The sequence below is a fragment of the Tenrec ecaudatus genome, unplaced genomic scaffold, assembly GCF_050624435.1.
Source record: "Tenrec ecaudatus isolate mTenEca1 unplaced genomic scaffold, mTenEca1.hap1 Scaffold_1491, whole genome shotgun sequence".
NCBI classification, from domain to species: Eukaryota; Metazoa; Chordata; class Mammalia; order Afrosoricida; family Tenrecidae; genus Tenrec; species Tenrec ecaudatus.
The window spans coordinates 51693-69940 of record NW_027457978.1 but is presented as its reverse complement, the minus strand read 5'-3'; positions in this window follow the sequence as shown (position 1 = coordinate 69940).

Below are 18248 nucleotides of genomic sequence, written 5' to 3'. Positions count from 1 at the left end.
AGAAACCATCACTCCGTCCTGGGGAGCTTTGAGTGCACGCACTCCGATGACGAGCTCCCAGGGGACCCAGAGCCTGTCGCTCCCAGGGCAGACGTGGAAGCCAGCCGCTGCTTACCTCCAGCTGTCATAGCTGAGTGCCACCAACCGCAGAGGTTAAATTCCACCAGGAACCTAAACAGACAAAGGAGAGGCCCAGTGATTCACAGGGGCCACACCGGCAGAGCGGACACACTGTGTTTCATAGCGTTGCCCCCTCACTTCAAAGAACCTTGGCACAAGCAGGCAGCCACACCAAAGTGGCACCCTTGCTCCTGGGCTGTCCCCAGCCTCGCACGTGTGGGAAAGGCTGTTCGATCACCCAGAGTCAGCCAAACCCTACACGCAGGTTGCCCTTGACCGGAGGACTCTTGGTTGAGGACCCCACTCGACCGGCCACAAGTTTTCTAATTGTGTTACTTGTTACCGTGTACTTTAATTCTTCGTTTCAAAAGGAGCCCATTTCCAGAGTCGCCTCTAACCTTGGCTCGGAGACCCTGAGGGAGCATCCCCTGCCCCAAGACTCCGGTCTGAAGCAATAATAAAGCAAAACAACCCACCAGATTCAGAATTTCTACTGTGACCCTGACTTGTTTAAGCTTAATGTGTCTGTGCGCAAGGCAGGGGGCAGGGGGTGGGAGGGGGTGCCCCACCTCTCTATGAAATGATGCTACCAAGATGAAACTTTAAGAAAAACCTGAATTTCTCCATTGTCAGTGAGGAATGGGACCGTGGTGTAAATCCTCTTGCATATGAATAGAGGCATCAAAACTCCATGATTTCTTTTTCCTCGGCTGGAGGCTCCTCTCCCCAGCAGCCCATTCATCAAGACCCACCATTGTCTCTGACCACATTTTCTGCAGACCTTTGTCCTCATTTGAACTGATAAGCATTGTCAGATTCATACATGGCTTGAAGCCACAAAGAACACCATGCTTGTCCTGCCTTGGCCCCACAAAGCAGGGGCTGGGGACTCCGAATGAGCTTTTGGGGCCACGACACAACCTGGTTTACACGGCTGTCAGTGGAAGCCTCCTCCTGGTGACACACTGTTTCTGTCATGTGTCTTACATCTCGTCTGCATGTCTCCTTTTGGACCATCTAGAGTCTGAGCTAAATGACAGATGCAACCAGCACCGCTCATCCCCCTTCCCCCAAATAGGGCCCTGATTTGACACCAAAAACAACGGAATCACACCTGAGGTGAGCCAGCCCCGACCCCCACCCCACCCAGGGTGCAGGCCCCCTTTCCTGAAAATGCCAGGACAACCGCAGGAGCCCTGTGCAGGGCCAGGCAGCTCACTCCTCTGACCACAGCCCACCCAGGCTGCATGACAAACTGCCAGACGTTCATGTTAAGTGTAACAGTAACAACAATAAATCAATCTGGTTTGTGCGTTGCAAGCTGTTTGTCTACTACCAGTGACATAAAGGGATAGGCAGGACTTTTAGGTAGCTCTAGCGTAGGGATGGAGCATTAAAGCATGCCCAGAGAGCCAAGCACGGGAACAAGGAGTCGTGCACTGCACATGCTCAGAGGCTCAGGTTTCCCGCCCGGTAGGCATGGGTGGGCACTAAACCTGGATTGGCCCACCTGGGCCAGGTGAATTCAATTCAGCCAATGGGGTCGATCAGGGTTGTCCACCACGCCTCCCTGTGGAATCCTTGAAAAGGCAGGAGCCTAGAGTCCGGAGAGAGAGAACTTTTGTCTGCGTGAAGCTGAGCAGCCTCTGCCAGGCTGCATGGTCGGGAGGAGTCCCATGGGTGCCGTGTAAACCTGAAACTTCTTTTAACTCTCATAAAACTCACTTGGACCAAGGTACAATTCTATCTACAGCAGGGCAGGGATCCAGACGTCACCATAAACCACCTTCTCAGCCAACAGCTTCCTTGGCCGATGGCTGTTGGTGGCATGGACAATGGCGAGGTAGTAGTCCAGGCTGATGAGGAGGAGGACACTGCTGTAGAGATTGACGGTGTAGATCACGTGGACCGCCTGGCACATGAACTGCCCAAAGTACCAGCCCGCCACGGCATCCACCGCCCAGAAGGGAAGCATGAGCACAAAGAGCAGGTCCACCATGGACAGGTGCAGCAGTCCATCATGCTTCCCCATTTCTTCTGGTAACCCATGACCAAGATGACCAATCTACAGTCAAGAAAATGATGGTGTAGATGGTGGGCAGAAAGACTCGACTGAACTCAACGTTTCCTTCTCGGAAGCAGGGCTCCTTTGTGGAGTCAGAGCCCACTTCCGCCATGTCGTTGTCTAAAGTGAAGAACTGCAAGAGAAGCAAAGGAAAGGCCATTTACTTCCAAGTTCAGCGGGTAAGTTAAAAAAAAAACAGTCTCTGGGATTAAATTTTGTTTAATGTGTTTTTTTCCCCTTTCCTAAAACTGGACTCAGCCCAGCCCTCTTTAAGAAAGTCTGCTCCCACTTAAGGATTGGGTAAGGGCACAGTAGCAGCATGATGAGAGGAACACAAAGCCACAGCCTGGAGTCACTGGGACTCAGGCCACCTCCGAGATAGTTCCCCTGGCTTTGCAATCTTCACCGGGCAGACAGCCTCCTCTTTCTTCCAAAGCAGCATGCTAGAACTTTATAACCCCTTTCCCAGTCACTATTATTTCCTTTGGTCAAACCACTTTGAATCTAAACAAAGGATCTAAAATGGGATGCTGAGATTCTGAGGTTTCAAACCCTAGCTCATCTGCCCACCCACTACAAAGAAAAAAACAGAGGCAAAACAAAACAAGGCCACTCCCAGGTGGGTGGGGGTAAGAGTAGAATATGGGGTTCTTCAGAACTTGGGCTACATTTTATAGAACGATTCTCCAGCCCAGAGAAAGAGAGGCATAATGGAGGATCCCAAAGCCTTTAATTCTCCCACGATCCAGTATCAGTTGTTCCCCCCACACTGGTCTAAGTGTCAACCATGCTGTACTTCCAGCATCACGTGGTGGCCCTGAAGCTTGACGCCTTCAAGCCAAAGATCTCAGGGTGGCTCCGGTACAGAACTTGGGAGTGAGTACCGACTCCATCCTGAAGGCGTGAGGCTCCTTTGCCACACCGAGGTCTCCAAGTCTATCATTTGGCGCGCTTGGGACGTTAAGGAGGCGCTGCATTTCCCGGCAGGGGAAAGTCGTGGGGTGAGAACCTGTAGCCCTCTCCCCAAGTTTCATTTCCTCACTCTCCCAAGTGCCTTCCCACCCCGCTGCTGATCCAGGAAGGCTGCAGGAAATGGGCGCACGGGCTGCCCAGTGGTCCCGTTCCCCGCGCCCACCGCACGCATGCACGCATGCCGGGGTCGGGCGGGCAGCGGTAAGGTGAGCGCTGCAGGCGCCCGCGGGCTCAGTCCCGCAGGGTGCCCGGGACCATCTGGGCGGCTCCGCCCCAGTCACTTTGAATCGGCGCGCCGCCGCTCGAGGAAACGAAAAGCCTCCCCAGCGAGGGGGTTTCAAAGGCTCCAGGAAACCACCGGCGGTTAAACGGCACCGCGGGGCTCAGCGAGGACCAAACGGTCTCACTGCTCGCACCTGTCCGTCTGCGCGCCAGGGCCCTGCCACGTGCCGGCGACCTCCCAATCCCCGCCGGGCTCGCGAACCTCTCGGCGCGGCCGCCCGCTGCCCGCTCACCCCCTTCCTCAGCCACGGAATCGACTCTCTCCAGCCTTGGGGCGCGCTACCCTCGCCACACGGAGCAGGTGGCAAGCCCGGCCGCCCGGGTCGGGTCGCCGCTTCTCCCCTAACGGGCGCGCGCGCGAGCAGCCCGGGCCATCTCCTACCTGCTGCCCGACGCAGGTGAGCTCCGAGGTGGGCCAGCTCGTCTTCCCTACCGTTGGACGTTCGATCACAGGACTGCGAGGGCCATCGTCCCCGGTCGTGCCAACGCCCACGATGCCCCCAATTTGCCCAAAGTTCACCCGGCGGGGCACACCACCCCTTCTGGGCCACAGCTCAGCCTTTGCCTTTAGAGAATGTAACTCGCTTCGAGAAGAGCCCCCCTAGTCCCGCGGCGGCTTGTGGGGCCTCTCTGCACCTGTGCTCGTGCTGCACCTCTGTTTGCAAACAACGTGCCAACCCGGAGTGGCCGCGCGCGGGACTCGAGGGCGAGACTCGAGCAATCGCTGCAGCCGCCTTCCGACCGTTCCTTGTCTACTTGCCAAGAAAAAGAGCCCTACCTCAACACCCGCTCTTCGCTTCCTCAGCCCGCCCCCGTTGCAGCCACGCTCGGGAACAATCCTTTCCGCGGCCCCACTCCCGGGACCGGACAACTAGAATATTCGGGGCGCTTCGTCTCGCTCGGAGAGGGGGGGCGTTCCCAGCAGGTTAAAAGTGGGCTCACCGTGATCGCGTCCATGGTGCCCTCTCCACTCGCTCTTCAAGATGCTGCGGCTACCGCAGAGGCCAAGGCCTGGAGTCACTTTACTACCCGCTGCCTTAGCCAGCAGACTGAAATTTCTGGCCGAAGCTGAACTTAAAAAAAAACAAAACACGTTCCGCAGGCGGGCAGGTGGGCGGGGCAGGGAGAGGAAGGGGAAGCGGGGGTGGGGGTGGGGGACGTAGTGGGTAGACAGGAGGGACTGAGGATGGGGGTGGGGTGGCGTTGGGTAGGTGTGGAGGCTGGGAGGTCTGCAAACAGGTCTGCACTGCCATGTCCAGACTGCTGGGAGCTTTATCTTTCCTGAGACATGGGGTGGGCCTTCCAGATTCATCCTTAAGCTTCTCCTCAGGCTGATGTAGATTAGGTTCCTCAGGACTGAATAGGATTTGATTTCTGTCAAGTAAATGTGCACTTCAGGGTTAGGGTTCTGACAGGCAGTTTATTATTTTATTTTTTTAAACAATTTATTAGGGGCTCATACAACTCTTACATATACATACATCAATTGTATAAAGCACATCTGTACATTCTTTGCCCTAATCATTTTCTTTTTTTTCCTCCTCTTTTTTTACATTTTATTAGCGACTCATACAACTCTTATCACAATCCATACATATACATACATCAAATGTATAAACACATCCATACATTCCCTGCCCCAATCATTCTCAAAGCATTTGCTCTCCACTTAAGCCCTTTGCATCAGGTCCTCTTTTTTTTTGCCCCTCCCTCCCCGCTCCCCCCTCCCTCATGTGACCTTGGTAATTTATACATCGTTATTTTGTCATATCTTGTCCTATCTGGAGTCTCCCTCCCCCCCCTTCTCTGCCGTCCCTCTCCCATGTGGATCCTTGTAATCAGTTCCCCCTTTCCAACCCACTCACCCTCCACTCTCCCAGCATCGTCCCTCACACCCTTGGTCCTGAAGGTATCATCTACCCTGGTTTCCCTATGCCTCCAGCCCTCATATGTACCAGTGTACAACCTCTGCCCTATCCAGCCCTTCAAGGTAGAATTCGGATCATGGTAGTTGGAGGGAGGAAGCATCCAGGATCTGGGGGATAGTTGTGTTCTTCATCGGTACTACCTCGCACCCTAATTAACCCATCTCCTCTCCTAAACCCCTCTATGAGGGGATCTCCATTGGCTGACACTTGGGCCTTGGGTCTCCACTCTGCACTTCCCCCTTCATTCAATATGGTATATATATATACACACACATACACACATATATATACACACACATATATCTTTTTTTTTTGCATGATGCCTTATACCTGGTCCCTTTGGCACCTCGTGATCGCACTGGCCGGTGTGCTTCTTCCATGTGGGCTTTTTTGCTTCTGAGCTAGATGGCCGCTTGTTCAGGCAGTTTATTTTTATGAGGTTTCTTTTTATTTTCTCTGCCTACTGCCTCGTATGCCCCTCCATGTGGCGTGTGCTAAGGTTTTTGTCACACATTGGCAATTTGCCAGGCTGAAAGCAGCCACTCTCTCTTTTTCAACGAAAAGCTCCTCCTTAAACGTCTCCCCTGCACACAAGGGCATAGCCAGCCACCTTAGAAACCCAAGTCCCCTGTGGCTGCCAAACTTTCAGACATCCCAGCAGCCCTTGCACTCTCTGTTCTGTTGCATGTGTCCACTCAGCCTGTCTCCATTCTAGACAAGCCAGGTGCTGCTCTGACTAGACTGTTGAGTGTGGGTGCTGAGGGTCTAGACGAGTTCAGGAAGTAAGCAGGCTTTCCTTGGGTCCTGGGAGGCAAAGGCCTTCTCTGTCTCCTTACGCTAAACATGAAAAATAACCTTCTCATGACAGGTCTTACCCTTGAAAGCACGAACACGAGGCAACCCAGGTTCTCTGTAGTCACAGGGAATGTTTTTTATAAAAGCAGTTTTGCTCAAACCTCGGTTTTTTTGTGGTGGCGGATTTAAGAGAACAGTGTGTGGCTGTGGAATTGTGTTTCCTGCTTGGGGAAAATGCCACAGAAACTGTTATGATGTTGAACACAGCTTACAAGGACAGTGCAATGGGAAAAACTCAAGTGTACGAGTGGTTTTCTCATTTCAAAAAAGGGAAATGCTGATTGATGACAAAGCGCTCTCTGGACAGATGAAAATGTCAACTTGTAGTGAGTGCATTTGGAATTCATCCCACCAGGTCAGACAGTAATCAAGCTTGCTATTTAGAGGTTCTGAAAAGCTTGCATAACAGTGTGCAACAAAAATAGGCCTGATTTGTGGCAGATGGGGGACTGGTTTTGCCACCACAACAATGCACCTGCTTATGCAGCCACCTTGGTGCACAAGTTTTGGACAAAAAACAGCATGCCTCTCTTGCCCCACACACCTTACTCACTTGACCACTCTCTGTTCGACTTCTTTGTGTTTTCTTGAATGCAGAGGGACATGAAAGGACAGTGATTTGATGATGTTAAGAGGTGAAGAAAATAAAACAGGGAGGTGCTGTCAGCCATTCAACAAGCCATTGAACAATGTTTCCAGGAATGGAATCACAGATTTGGCAAATATATTAAGTGTCATGGAGACTACTTTGAAGGTGATAAGGTTGTTTTGTAAAAATTTTTTTAAAATTTTCTTTTTGTAAAAAAATTTTAAATACATAGCTTTGGGGGGGGAATCTGGTTTCTTTTAGGTCTCCCGCCCACCCCCACCCCCACCCCACCCCCTTCTACTGTCCTGGAGGGTTTTGTTGCACTTCACTTACTTTCTGTAGTTTGTATTTTGAAAACAAAAGGTATGTTGTTTTCCAAATAAGAAAAAATATATCACCAGGTGCATACATACATATATTTCTTGCAGCTCTCTACTTTATCATGGGTCTGAGGGAACCATGAGGGTAATCTGGATTTCTGACCTGCCGCCTGCTGTACCCACAGTCCTGTGTCCCTCAAAACAGAACAAACCTGTTCTGCATGAATTCTCTCCGGGAGAAAGAGCTGAGAATGGAGGTGGGTGAGACACCCACCAGAGTCCGAGTGGGTCAATCAGATAAAGTGACACAAAGTCTGTGTTTTTACCTCTTTGTTGTAGAACCCAAGCCGTGTATAAACCGTTCCCCTCTTTTCTCATGAGAGTAAGGGAAGTGGGGTTTTCTCTGCAAGCTCTCCTTTCCTCATGTTGCTTTTGTGGGGTCTGTTGAGGAAGGTATGTGTATGCTTGTCTTTGCCATTGTCGCCGGTCAACCATTCATACACATGCCGTTAGAGGACCTACAATCCTCATGATGTAACGGCACCCTTTCCACCCACTTCCAGCACTTGTCTCACTCTGACTGATGCTGGGCAATATTCTACTGTTTCCATGGAAGCAGAGGTGACCACAGGTTGCCAGACATCCCTGCCTGGTGGTGGATATTCCTTCCCTGAGGGGAGAATCCTAGAGAATCTCCTGGGCAGGGTCATGCTCCAGCGACCCTTCCACCTCCAAGTTCTGACACTGGAGATGGAGATGTCAGAGATGACAAAAGGAGGTGTTTGCTCAGAGAACCGTATGTCCTAAGACATGCCATTGTAACGCAGCATCCTATACTCAGAAAACGAGGACAATGGTGTTTCCCTTAAGTGTGACTTGCCATGAAGGGAAATGTGCGTGGCATCAAAGGACATGATGGCCCGAGACAAGGTATATTGCCGATTCCAAGGTGCAGGTACAATTGGCAAGATACCCCATCAGCTATTTCTGTGGCAGGGTCTATAGGAGAACCATACAGGGTAATCTATAAGGTGTGTTTGTAAAGTGGAATAACATTACCTAAAGTGAATTATTAAGATATTTTATCAAACCTAGATTAAGTGTTACACCACGGTGAGCTTCTACCCACTGCAGTTTCATGACTCACAGGAGCACAGTGTTGGTCAGGAAGCCCTGGGTCTGTTATGAGGGACAGAGAGGTAATGAAGTGACCAACAAGACACTGATCTCAAATCAAGGTTGATGTTTATTCTTCACTGTTAGTGCCCATCCATTTCCTCTTCTCACCTCCTATGGTTCTCCCTCACCGTCCCACACCTGCCCCACAGTGCTTTCTTTTTCCTTATTCATGTCTCCATTTCTGTTCGTGACCTGCCTCCTCTTTCTCAGGGGTGGCTCATCCTGCTACCCAGCCCCTTCCGAGTTCCTTTGAACAGAGACGGCCTTAGAAGTTCCTCCTGCCCTCTTGCCGGTTCCTATGCCCATCCTTCCATCCCTCCACCAACTTTAAACAAACAAAAGTGGTTCTTGTGATCAGGGCGACATTTCACAGAGCAAATTGGATTTTCATTCAGCAATCCATGCAGGTTTCTTTGTGTGACATCGATTGCATTCTCACTTCCTTCCTGAGTTCGTGCTTTCATTTGGCCTGGTCTAGTCCTGCCTGCCTTCTGAGCTTTATCCCAGGGCAAATGCTACCCCTTTGATCTCATAGGATCAGTCGTTTTTTCTAAGGGGCGTATGTTTACCTCTCTGGTGTTATGGTTCACTTTACAGAACTGTCTAGTGTTGGGGTGAGTTCAGTTCCAGGCTGAAAGGTGAATAAGGACCACTAGTCTCTATCTAACTGGTAAGTCTGATCTTTCTATGATTTTGAGTTTGGTTCCACATTTTTCTCCCACTCTATTTGGAACCTTCTATTGGGATCCCTTTCACAGCAGTCAGCAATGGTAGATGCCATCTAGTTCTTTTGATCCTAGGGCAGCAGAGCCTGAGCTTCAAATAAGCTTTTGTTTCCTTGTGCCTTTGATCTTCACTTTGCTTTGGATGAGGAGACACCAAGCATTGAATCTTAGATGGTCAAGTGTGAAAGACCCAAGCCTCTCCTTTCCAAGGTAGGGTCGAGAACATTATCTTGGTGGATTATGTTAGGCCAATGGACCTTAGTGTCCCCTGAGACTCCACCACCTATTTTGAGAACCTACCACTCCTAGAGCTCTGCGAGGCACTGGGTTATATACTAGATGACTGGTGGACAGTCCTTAACCTCAAGGCACTGCCACCCAGCATGGAGATACCATTGGAACCCAGACATCTGTTACCATGGGCCTGAGCAGGGAGGCAGCATCGATGAAGTGTAAGTAAGGGCCGTTAGGGAAGGAGGAAATCCAGTGATGGAGCGCATTGGGCAAGGATGCTGCACAAGACCTCTTGAGAGTGCTAATGAGCCGGGATGTTACTTTAAGCACTACGGTGCCCCGCAAACAACCCACGACATTTTCAATCACCCCACCCCATGTGCACGTGAAAGCTGGACAGCGAATAAGGAAGACCAAAGACGAACTGATGCATTTGAATGATGACATTGGAGAAGAATTTTGAATATGCCATGGACCGCCAGAAGAGCAAACAAATCTGTCTGGGAGGAAGGACCTCCGGAATGTTACTTAGAAGCGAGAATGGCGAGACTTGGTCTCATGGACTTTGGGCATGTTGTCAGGAGAAACCAGTCTCTGGAGAAGGACATCATGCTTCCTAAAGCAGAGGCTTAGTGAAAAAGAGGAAGACTCTGATTGCGACGGAATGATACAGGGGCTGCAACTATGGGCTCAAACAGAAGAGCCCTTGTGAAGCTGATACCGACTTGGTCAGTGCTCCTTTCTGTTATGCAGACGGTTGTATGAGTCAGAGCCAACCCCATGACACTTAACAACAGTAGCCCAGAGCTCCGAGAGGCCTGTGAGGCACTGGATTATATAGGGAGGGAGGAGGCCTTCCTCAGGGACTGCATCGATGAAGAGTGGGTACGATATTGACTTGAAAAAATTTGGGGAAAAATTGACTTGAAACATTGCCTGGAGGACATTCTGATTGAAGTAGGAAGGCATATGACATGGAGGTTCAAGCGCATGTGGTTTTGTCTGCAGGACTAATAGGTCTGAACTATACAGTAGCATGAGGACTCTAAATATTTCAACCATTGGAATAACATGGCCAGAGCTCTGCTTTATCTGGAGTAATTAATCCAGAAGTTGAATGTACATTGAGTTTGAAGGAGGAAGCTGGGGTGTAGAAACCAGCTAGACACTCACTGGCATAGCTCAGGTGCAAGATGATAAAGGGATGGGCTAGAGGTGTAGTAGTGGGAACTGGAAAAAGCCTAATAGGTCATAGAAATCTTTGTGGAACTAGGCTGACTTCTGGTGATTTGGGATGTGGGGTTGAGGGAAAAAGAAAGGGTCTAGGTGACTGAAATTTTAGCTAGGCTGTGAGGAATGAAGGTTTGGGAGACAGGCTACCTGAGGGCAGGTAATGATTTTTAAAGTCTAAAGGCTTTTCACTTTCCAAAGTTTGACCCTCACACGACTTGTGGGATTTTGTGCAGCAATGACATCCTGTACTGGTGTCAATAAGATGACCTCATCTACCTGCATAACTCATAAAGATAGCCTTCAAAACTTGGCAGACCAAAAGAATTTTCCAGTCCACGATTCATCCTTTACACTTTCAAGACCTCTGCGTGGCTAGCATCTGGAGTTGATTCTGTGTGGTAGGAGACTACATCTGATCGAAGCAAATCAGTATGAGACTGTTAACGTCACTTAGAGGACCAGGGGAGAAAAGGCAAAGGGAAAGTAGAGACTGTCCTAAGAAACTTGGAGAAAAACAAAACACCAGTGAAAATCAACGCCTGTCCTGTAATAACCATTCAAATAAGGATCATCTGTAATGTGCTGGCTACAGATAAGTTATTCAGAAAACACTCACTCTTCTCAGAGGGCTCGCTGCCAGCGAGGCAATGCTGACTCACAGTAACCCCCATGTGGGTTTCCAAGGCTGTAAGTAAATACAGGAGTAGAAAGCCTGCCTCATCTTTCTCCTGAGAAGCTGCTGGCGATTTCGAACTGACGACTGTGCGGATCACGGCACAACTTGTAAGCATATATAGAATTAGAATCTCCAGGGTTGGAGCCATTTCAAACCATTACGCGCTGGGAAGGCTTTAGAGAAGAGATAAAATCTGAGTTGACCTTACAAGCAGTTCGCCTGCCATTATGCCACTCAACTCCTGACAGCATACTGAAACCTCTTACTCAAGACATCGGTCCTTACAATAAGGAAGAACGGTAGGAATGCTACTTACAAACAAGCAGCAGCTCACTCACAGGTGTTCCTTAGCTGCATGCAGCGTTTTCAGTAGAAAATGGAAGCCAACTTTCTCTGCACTTGTGCATTTCTCTAGACAGTGTACTGCCCTGTTTTTTCTTCTTCTTGTTTTTAGGAATCCCAGGCCTGTGTGCTTGGAGACCTTCACTGCCCTGGCATCATTGTGACCCTGGCTATTTCTGCTCAGCCGTTGGATGCTCAACTTCACCTCTCAGAGTTTAGCTCAAAGGGATACAGAAACAATTTTGCTAGAGACAGTTTATTTTCCGATCCCTTTTCGCTTGTTTGACTTCAAACCACATTTGTGGTCCTTTGGTTACTCACTGGAGATTCATCTCAAACTCTGTTACTCCCATGGCTGGGTTTTGGGGACCAGTGAGTGCAGGTGGGCAGGCTACTGGCCTTGGACCTTGATAAGATGGCGCATGCTAGACCCCCAAGGAAGTTACTGTAAAGGGCCCATGTCAACTCCAGCTGGCTGAATAAATAATTCAGTGCAAGTTTTCAAATGAACGTTAGTGCTTGTTGTGATTAATAAAACACCACATTTATTTGGAAGGATCTTGAGTTCTTAGGGATTTTGTTTGTGTGATCGGTGTGTGTGTGTGTGTGTGTGTGTGTGTGTGTGTGTGTTTAAGAACAGTTTATAATAAAAAAAAAAAAGAATAGTTTATAAGTCAAGAGACATTAAAAGCATGACCAGTTTCATCTGGTGGCTCATGAAACTTGTGGTTTTTAAAAGTGATATTAATTTTTGACCAGAATAGAGGTAGCCCTGGAGGGGGCCTAGTTCTTGCTGGTTCCCTGAACCTACTCCTACGCAGGCTGCCAGGCCAATGAACTTGTGAAATGCCTGGGGGTGAGGGTGGGGGGTGGGAGTTGGGGGGTTGGAAAGGGGCAGAACATCTGCTCTGGACATCAACTGCTGCCCAGGTTTCAGCAGGGAGTGACCAGCCAGATAAGAGGGCTGTTATTTAGCAGGTACTTTTTTAGGGAGTCTTGGTAGCATAGTGATTGCCCATTGGGCTGCAGTTCTAAACAACCAGCCTCTCCAGGAGAGACAAACAGGTTTTCTGCTCCCATTGAGTTATAATCTTGGGAAACTCACAGCAGTTCTTCCTTATCCTACAGGGGCACTATGAGTCAGCATCGACTTGATGGCAGTGAGTTTGGTTTTTATTTTCTTTTAAAAAGTCCTTTAAACCCACCTCCTAGCTTTGGTATAAATCCCTTATGGAACTTATCAGAAGGGTGAACATCTAGTCTTGGCTTAGGCCCTGTGAAGTCAGGAAGCCTGTGTGGTTGACGCACTTCGAGACCCACTCCTGCAGTCTTCTTGCCACTCTCCCTGTCTATCCACGCAGCACGCACCTGCTCCTGCTTGCTCTCTCATCAACTGCCCCTTCCGATCCCAGGAGCCAGTGGTCTCTGCAGACACCAACTTTACCCCTACCACCCACGGTGTCCTGTTGTCCCTGAGACTTTGTTTTCACCCACTGAGCCTCTTCTGTCCTGGAGGGGACCCAGGTAGGCAGGCTCTGTGCTCCCCAGGCCGGGCCAAGAGGGAGCGGGCATGTAGCCCTTCACTGTTCCTGGTCGAGAATACTTCTCATTCTCCCACTGTGGACCTGATGGGCTTCCCCTATGCATTTGCATGACTCATCAGGAGCCTGGTGCCCTCAGATGCCTCTCTCTACCATCTGAGTGCCCTGCAGTAGTGGACAGGGAGAGACTGGCTGGGGACCCTGGCATAGGGCCTTCCCACTCCAGCTCCCGATATCCAGCACAGATGGCTGTTATAATCATCTCTCTGCTTGCATGCCAGGCGGGCGGTAAACCAAATTACTGCCATCAAGTTGATGTGGACTCAGTGACCCTGTAGGACAGTGTAGAACTGCCCCTGTTAGCTTCAGAGGCTGTAACTTTTGGGGAGTTGACAGCCAGATCGGCTGGTGGATCAAAGCCCAACGACTACTACATGCTCTATCTTGTCCCTGGTCTCTGCAGGAACAGTGAATTATTCAATATGGCTCTTCTAGATCAAATCTCTAATTCTTACCAAATGACCTTTCCCTGCACGTGTCTGAGAAGAAGGTGTACGAAGATACTCGTAAGTTTCACCCAAGAATCAATCCTTGTAAACAGGCTTCCCTAGAGTGGCCTCCTGCTGTGTGTTACAGGGCTCTCTGAGAACCAGGAGGAGGGATGCCATTACCAGCAAGAGCCAGGAGAGTGCATCCTCAAAGTGAACATGTTGGATCCAGAAGCCATGAGAGAAGCAGCAGCAGATCCAGAAGCCAGTGTACGGAGCAGAGTGAACCCAAGGAGCAAGGAAAGCTGAGGGCGCTTATGCAGGAGACTGGCTTGTGGAACTGAGTGCCTCTGGGCTGAGGTTTACCGGGGTGGGTGCCTCTGGGTACTTAATTCAAGGAGGTGAGTTTGCTGATGCAGGAGTCTTGAGCTGAAGGCCTTTGTGTTGAGACAGGCTTAATTATAGCTTCTCTCTTTATGTCTTTGTCAGTATGGTAATGATCTTATCAATTTTATTGATGTTTAAAAAGAATCTACTTTTGGATTTGCTTTTCCTCTTTGTTTTTGTTTTCATTTAATTTCTTTCTGCTCTGTTTATTATCTATTTTCTTTTCATAGTTGTAGTTTGCCTTTTATCCCCTAAATATTCAAGCTGTAGCATTAGGCCATTTATTTGAAACCTGTTAAAAACAAATGTTTATTGCTATAAATTTCCTCTGAGAATTGTCTTTGCTGCATCCAGTAACTTTTGGTATTGTGTGCTTACATTTAATCCATCTCTGGTTTTGCTTTCTTTTAATTAATCGCTGATGTTGCTTGTACTATTTAAGCACTTGATTTCTTCCTTGACCTATAGTGGGTCACTGATATCATCCAATAAATTGTGGTATGCTCTGTCTTCATTTTAAATGATCTCTACTTTTGTTTATGTTTTATAACACTTGATTCCTTATTTAGACCTGCTAGTTGTTCAGTGGTATATTGCTTAATTTCTACTAACTTCTGTGTTTTTCAGTTGTGCTTCTCCTGTTTGCTCCTGTGAAGATTTCCAGTCTCAAACTCTGAAGGAGCAGGTAGACTCCCTCCCACAGGGTTTCTATGAGTGAGAAAGGACAGTAGTGTTGGATGGATTTCAGAAAACCACTCACTAGGAAATCTCAGCTTGTCGTACATCGGAAAACTCACTCTGCAGAAAAACCCTGTGGCTGCGAGGACACAGTTCTGACACAGGTGTCAGTTTCTGTGGGCACATCCAGGAGCTCATGCAGAAGAGAACCTCTGAATGCCCTGGCTGTAGAAAGCTCTGTTGTTGCGAACCAATGTCCTTTACGTGCCAGAGACATCACAGAGAGATGAATACATGAATGAATTGAATGTGAGAAGCTGTCCAGAACAGCCATTTTCAACCTGTGGGTCTTGACCCCTTTCGGAGGTCGAACAACTATTTCACTGGGGTCACCCGATTCATAACAGTAGCAACATTACAGTTATGAGGTAGCAACGAAAATGATTTTATGGTTGTGAGGTCACCACCACATGAGGAACTGTATTAAAGGTTGTGGCATTAGGAAGGTTGAGAACCACTGGTTTAGAGTGTTCATTCACAGGAACCACTTGTATATTCATGTAGGACGGTGACATGGGTTACACTGAATCCACTAAACATCGGTGTCATTCGATGGGCCCATGAGCCTGATCTGACAGTCATTAACAGTCCCCTCTGTGTGACCTGATATGACAAGCCAGTCTGATGTGACAGCATCCATGGTGGGATACAGCGCTCTGAATCCCATTTGGTCCATGATCCTGATCTGTCAGCAATTTCTTATCCCCTCTGTGTGACCTGAGTGACAAGCCAGTCAGATGTGAGAGCGTCCATGGTGGGATGCAGCACTTTGAATGCCATCACAACCAGGATCTGATGGACCGAGAGGCCCTGGGATGTGGTCTGCAGCGCCTTATGTCTGACTTAAGAGGGCAAGGAAGGGAGTAGAGCGCAGAGGATGTAACACCACCAAGGAAAAAGAGAGCCAGGTGTGAGTGGCCATGGTCCTATACTTATTGGTTGACACCAACGCTTACCCGGCAGCACTGCTAGGGATTCTGCCATGGGAGTAAAGAGGCCCCAAATTAACATAATTTATGGAGACGCATTTGTCCCTTAAAGATGACAAAGACGAATCCTTCAGTGGAGGTAGACCATCAGCATGAAGCCATGATAGGTCCAAAGTTCTCATTCAGTAGGTTACTTAAGTAGGTCGTGGAGAACACAGGAAACACCAAATGAAGACTGGCAGCAGATCAATTCCTTCCTCATGGTTGCAGGCAGTTGGGACACTTACACAATCCCAAACTAGGGAAGTCTATGAGCTTGGTCCAGGACCTCCCACCAAGCGAGTCAAGATATGCCTCATGACCGTGAGGACTTAGAACAACAATTACCATCAAGGGCACCTCCAGAGAAGTCTATAATGGCCAGGTAGGCTAGTGGAGGGTTTCTAATTGATTTTTAAACCCTGGTCTGAGGAAAAAAACTTGCTAGTCAATGGTCAGAATTCAATGGAGGCTGAGTGGAGACTCAGGATGGATATAGGCCACCTACTGTGAACTTGCCTGAACAAACCCATTGTTCTACCTCTGAGCTTACTGTTCTCTGCCTGTACAGTGCACTGACTGAGCTTCCTGTCCTGACTGAACTTCCTGTGCTCTGACTAAATTTACTGTTCTGACTGAGCTCTGACTGAACTTCTTGTGCTCTGAATGAGCTGACTGTGCTCTGAATGAGGTTACTGTCCTAACTGAACTTATTGTCCTGACTGAACTCATTGTACTCTGACTGAACTTCCATTGCGGTGAATGAACTTCCTGTACTCTGACTGAACTTCTTGTGCTCTGACTGAACTTATTGTCCTGACTGAATTTATTGTACTCTGACTGAACTGCCTGTACTCTGACAGAGCTGACTGCTCTGACTGAAGTTACTATTCTGACTGAACTTCCTGTACTTTGACTGAGCACACTGTGACTGAGCTTTCTTTCCCTGACCTGCTTCATGCAGGGAGATGAGGATGGGACATGTGTGGATCAGGGGAGGCTGTTGGGTGGTCTCGTGGATGTGTCCAGGCGTGGAGTAGACACAGCAGAGATGTCCCCACACTTACTTCCTTCTCCAGGGGCGTGGGGATGGAGGGGGTCCTCAGGGGTCATGGCTCCTCCCAACAGGGCTGTGGGCAATCAGGGCGCCCTCTGCCCTGGGTTGGGCTGCCCTGGCCCTTTAAGGGGTGCCCGCTTCTGGCCCTGAGGGCACTGAGGCAGTGGTGCAGGGGACCTGGGGTGGGGTGGGGGTGGGGACCAGCCTGGGTGGAGGGTTTGACACTGAGACCCCACCCCCACCCCGCCCCCGCTGGATCTGAGCTGGGGCCGTTTCCGGTCCAGGCCCGCCTCCCAAACAGTGTATCCAAGCCGCAGCCGTCTGGACGGGGTGGGTGCGGGGCTCTGAGAGCCGATCTGCGGGGCGAGGACGTGGGGCGCTGCGCCTAACCAACGGTGTGCGCCGAAAGGTAAGGGTCCTGGACAAGTCCAGCTGGGGCGCGGCCGGGAGTCTGCCATGTTCGGTTCCCTGTCCCCTCAAATGCGCAGGCCTGGGGACCCCAGATTGTCTGAGGCCCAGGGCGCACTTGCTTGCTGAGCCGAACTGCAGTTGCCCTGGGGAAAGGGACCCCATAGGAGGAAGGGACCCCATGGGCTCCTGTCGGGTTGGGTGTTGGAGTGGATTCCTCCCTCCCTTCTGGGGACCCTGCCGAGCTGCCCAAGGACCCATACCCCACGGACGCAGCTTTTCCGTGCCTGGCTGGGGGGAGTGTCCGGCACCTTTCGCCCATCCCACAAATCAGAGCCGTGAGTTCAAGCCTGCCTGCGCCACCTGGATGTTGATGCAGACATGATGTCCCGGTGCCGCGGTGCCCCGGGAGCTTCTGGCAACACAGCTGGCGCCTGTGACCTGGGTCAGGGGAAGGTGGTGGCCTGTGACCTCGGCCAGGGGAGCTGCTGGCCCCGTGGCTGGTGCCTGTGACCTGGGTTAGGGGGAAGGTGCCAACCCGTGACCGCAGTCCGGGGGATGGTACTGCGGGCCTAGGGGCAGGTTCCTGTCACCTGGGTCAGACACAGCACTGGCACAGGTCCTCAGTTTCCCCTGCTTTACAAGCAGGTAAGTACGCACACATCTGGTGACTCAGGACGCTGAGTCACTGGCCGGGCTGGGGGTTCCACGGAGCAGAGGAGGGCGAAGGTAACAACCCTGTCCAAGTAGCCATGTGGGCTTGGGGGCTGCACTGGGGCACTGGAGTCAGCCTGCCAAGGTCACATGTTGGGGACTTTTTTGAAGTCACTCTGCTGCCCTCAGTCTGAATTGCTCCTGTTACAGGGGTCTTGGTGAGCCAAAGGGCAGACCTGACAGACCCTATTTGGGGACCATATTTCAGTTCTTGTGTCTAGGTGTGTAGGGACAACATTTACAGTTTGTGTTTTTTCATTTTCTAAGTAAGAATTGCTTTCAAAATCAAAGCAGTTCAAACCAGAGGGCGCTGGCCCTGCTGCTGTTGTGTGTTCTGGAGTTTCCTCCTGGTAAACTATGGATGCCACCATCAATCCACAGCGCAGGCAGGCAGGCCAGATGGAAGAGATCTCCCAGTGCACAAGCA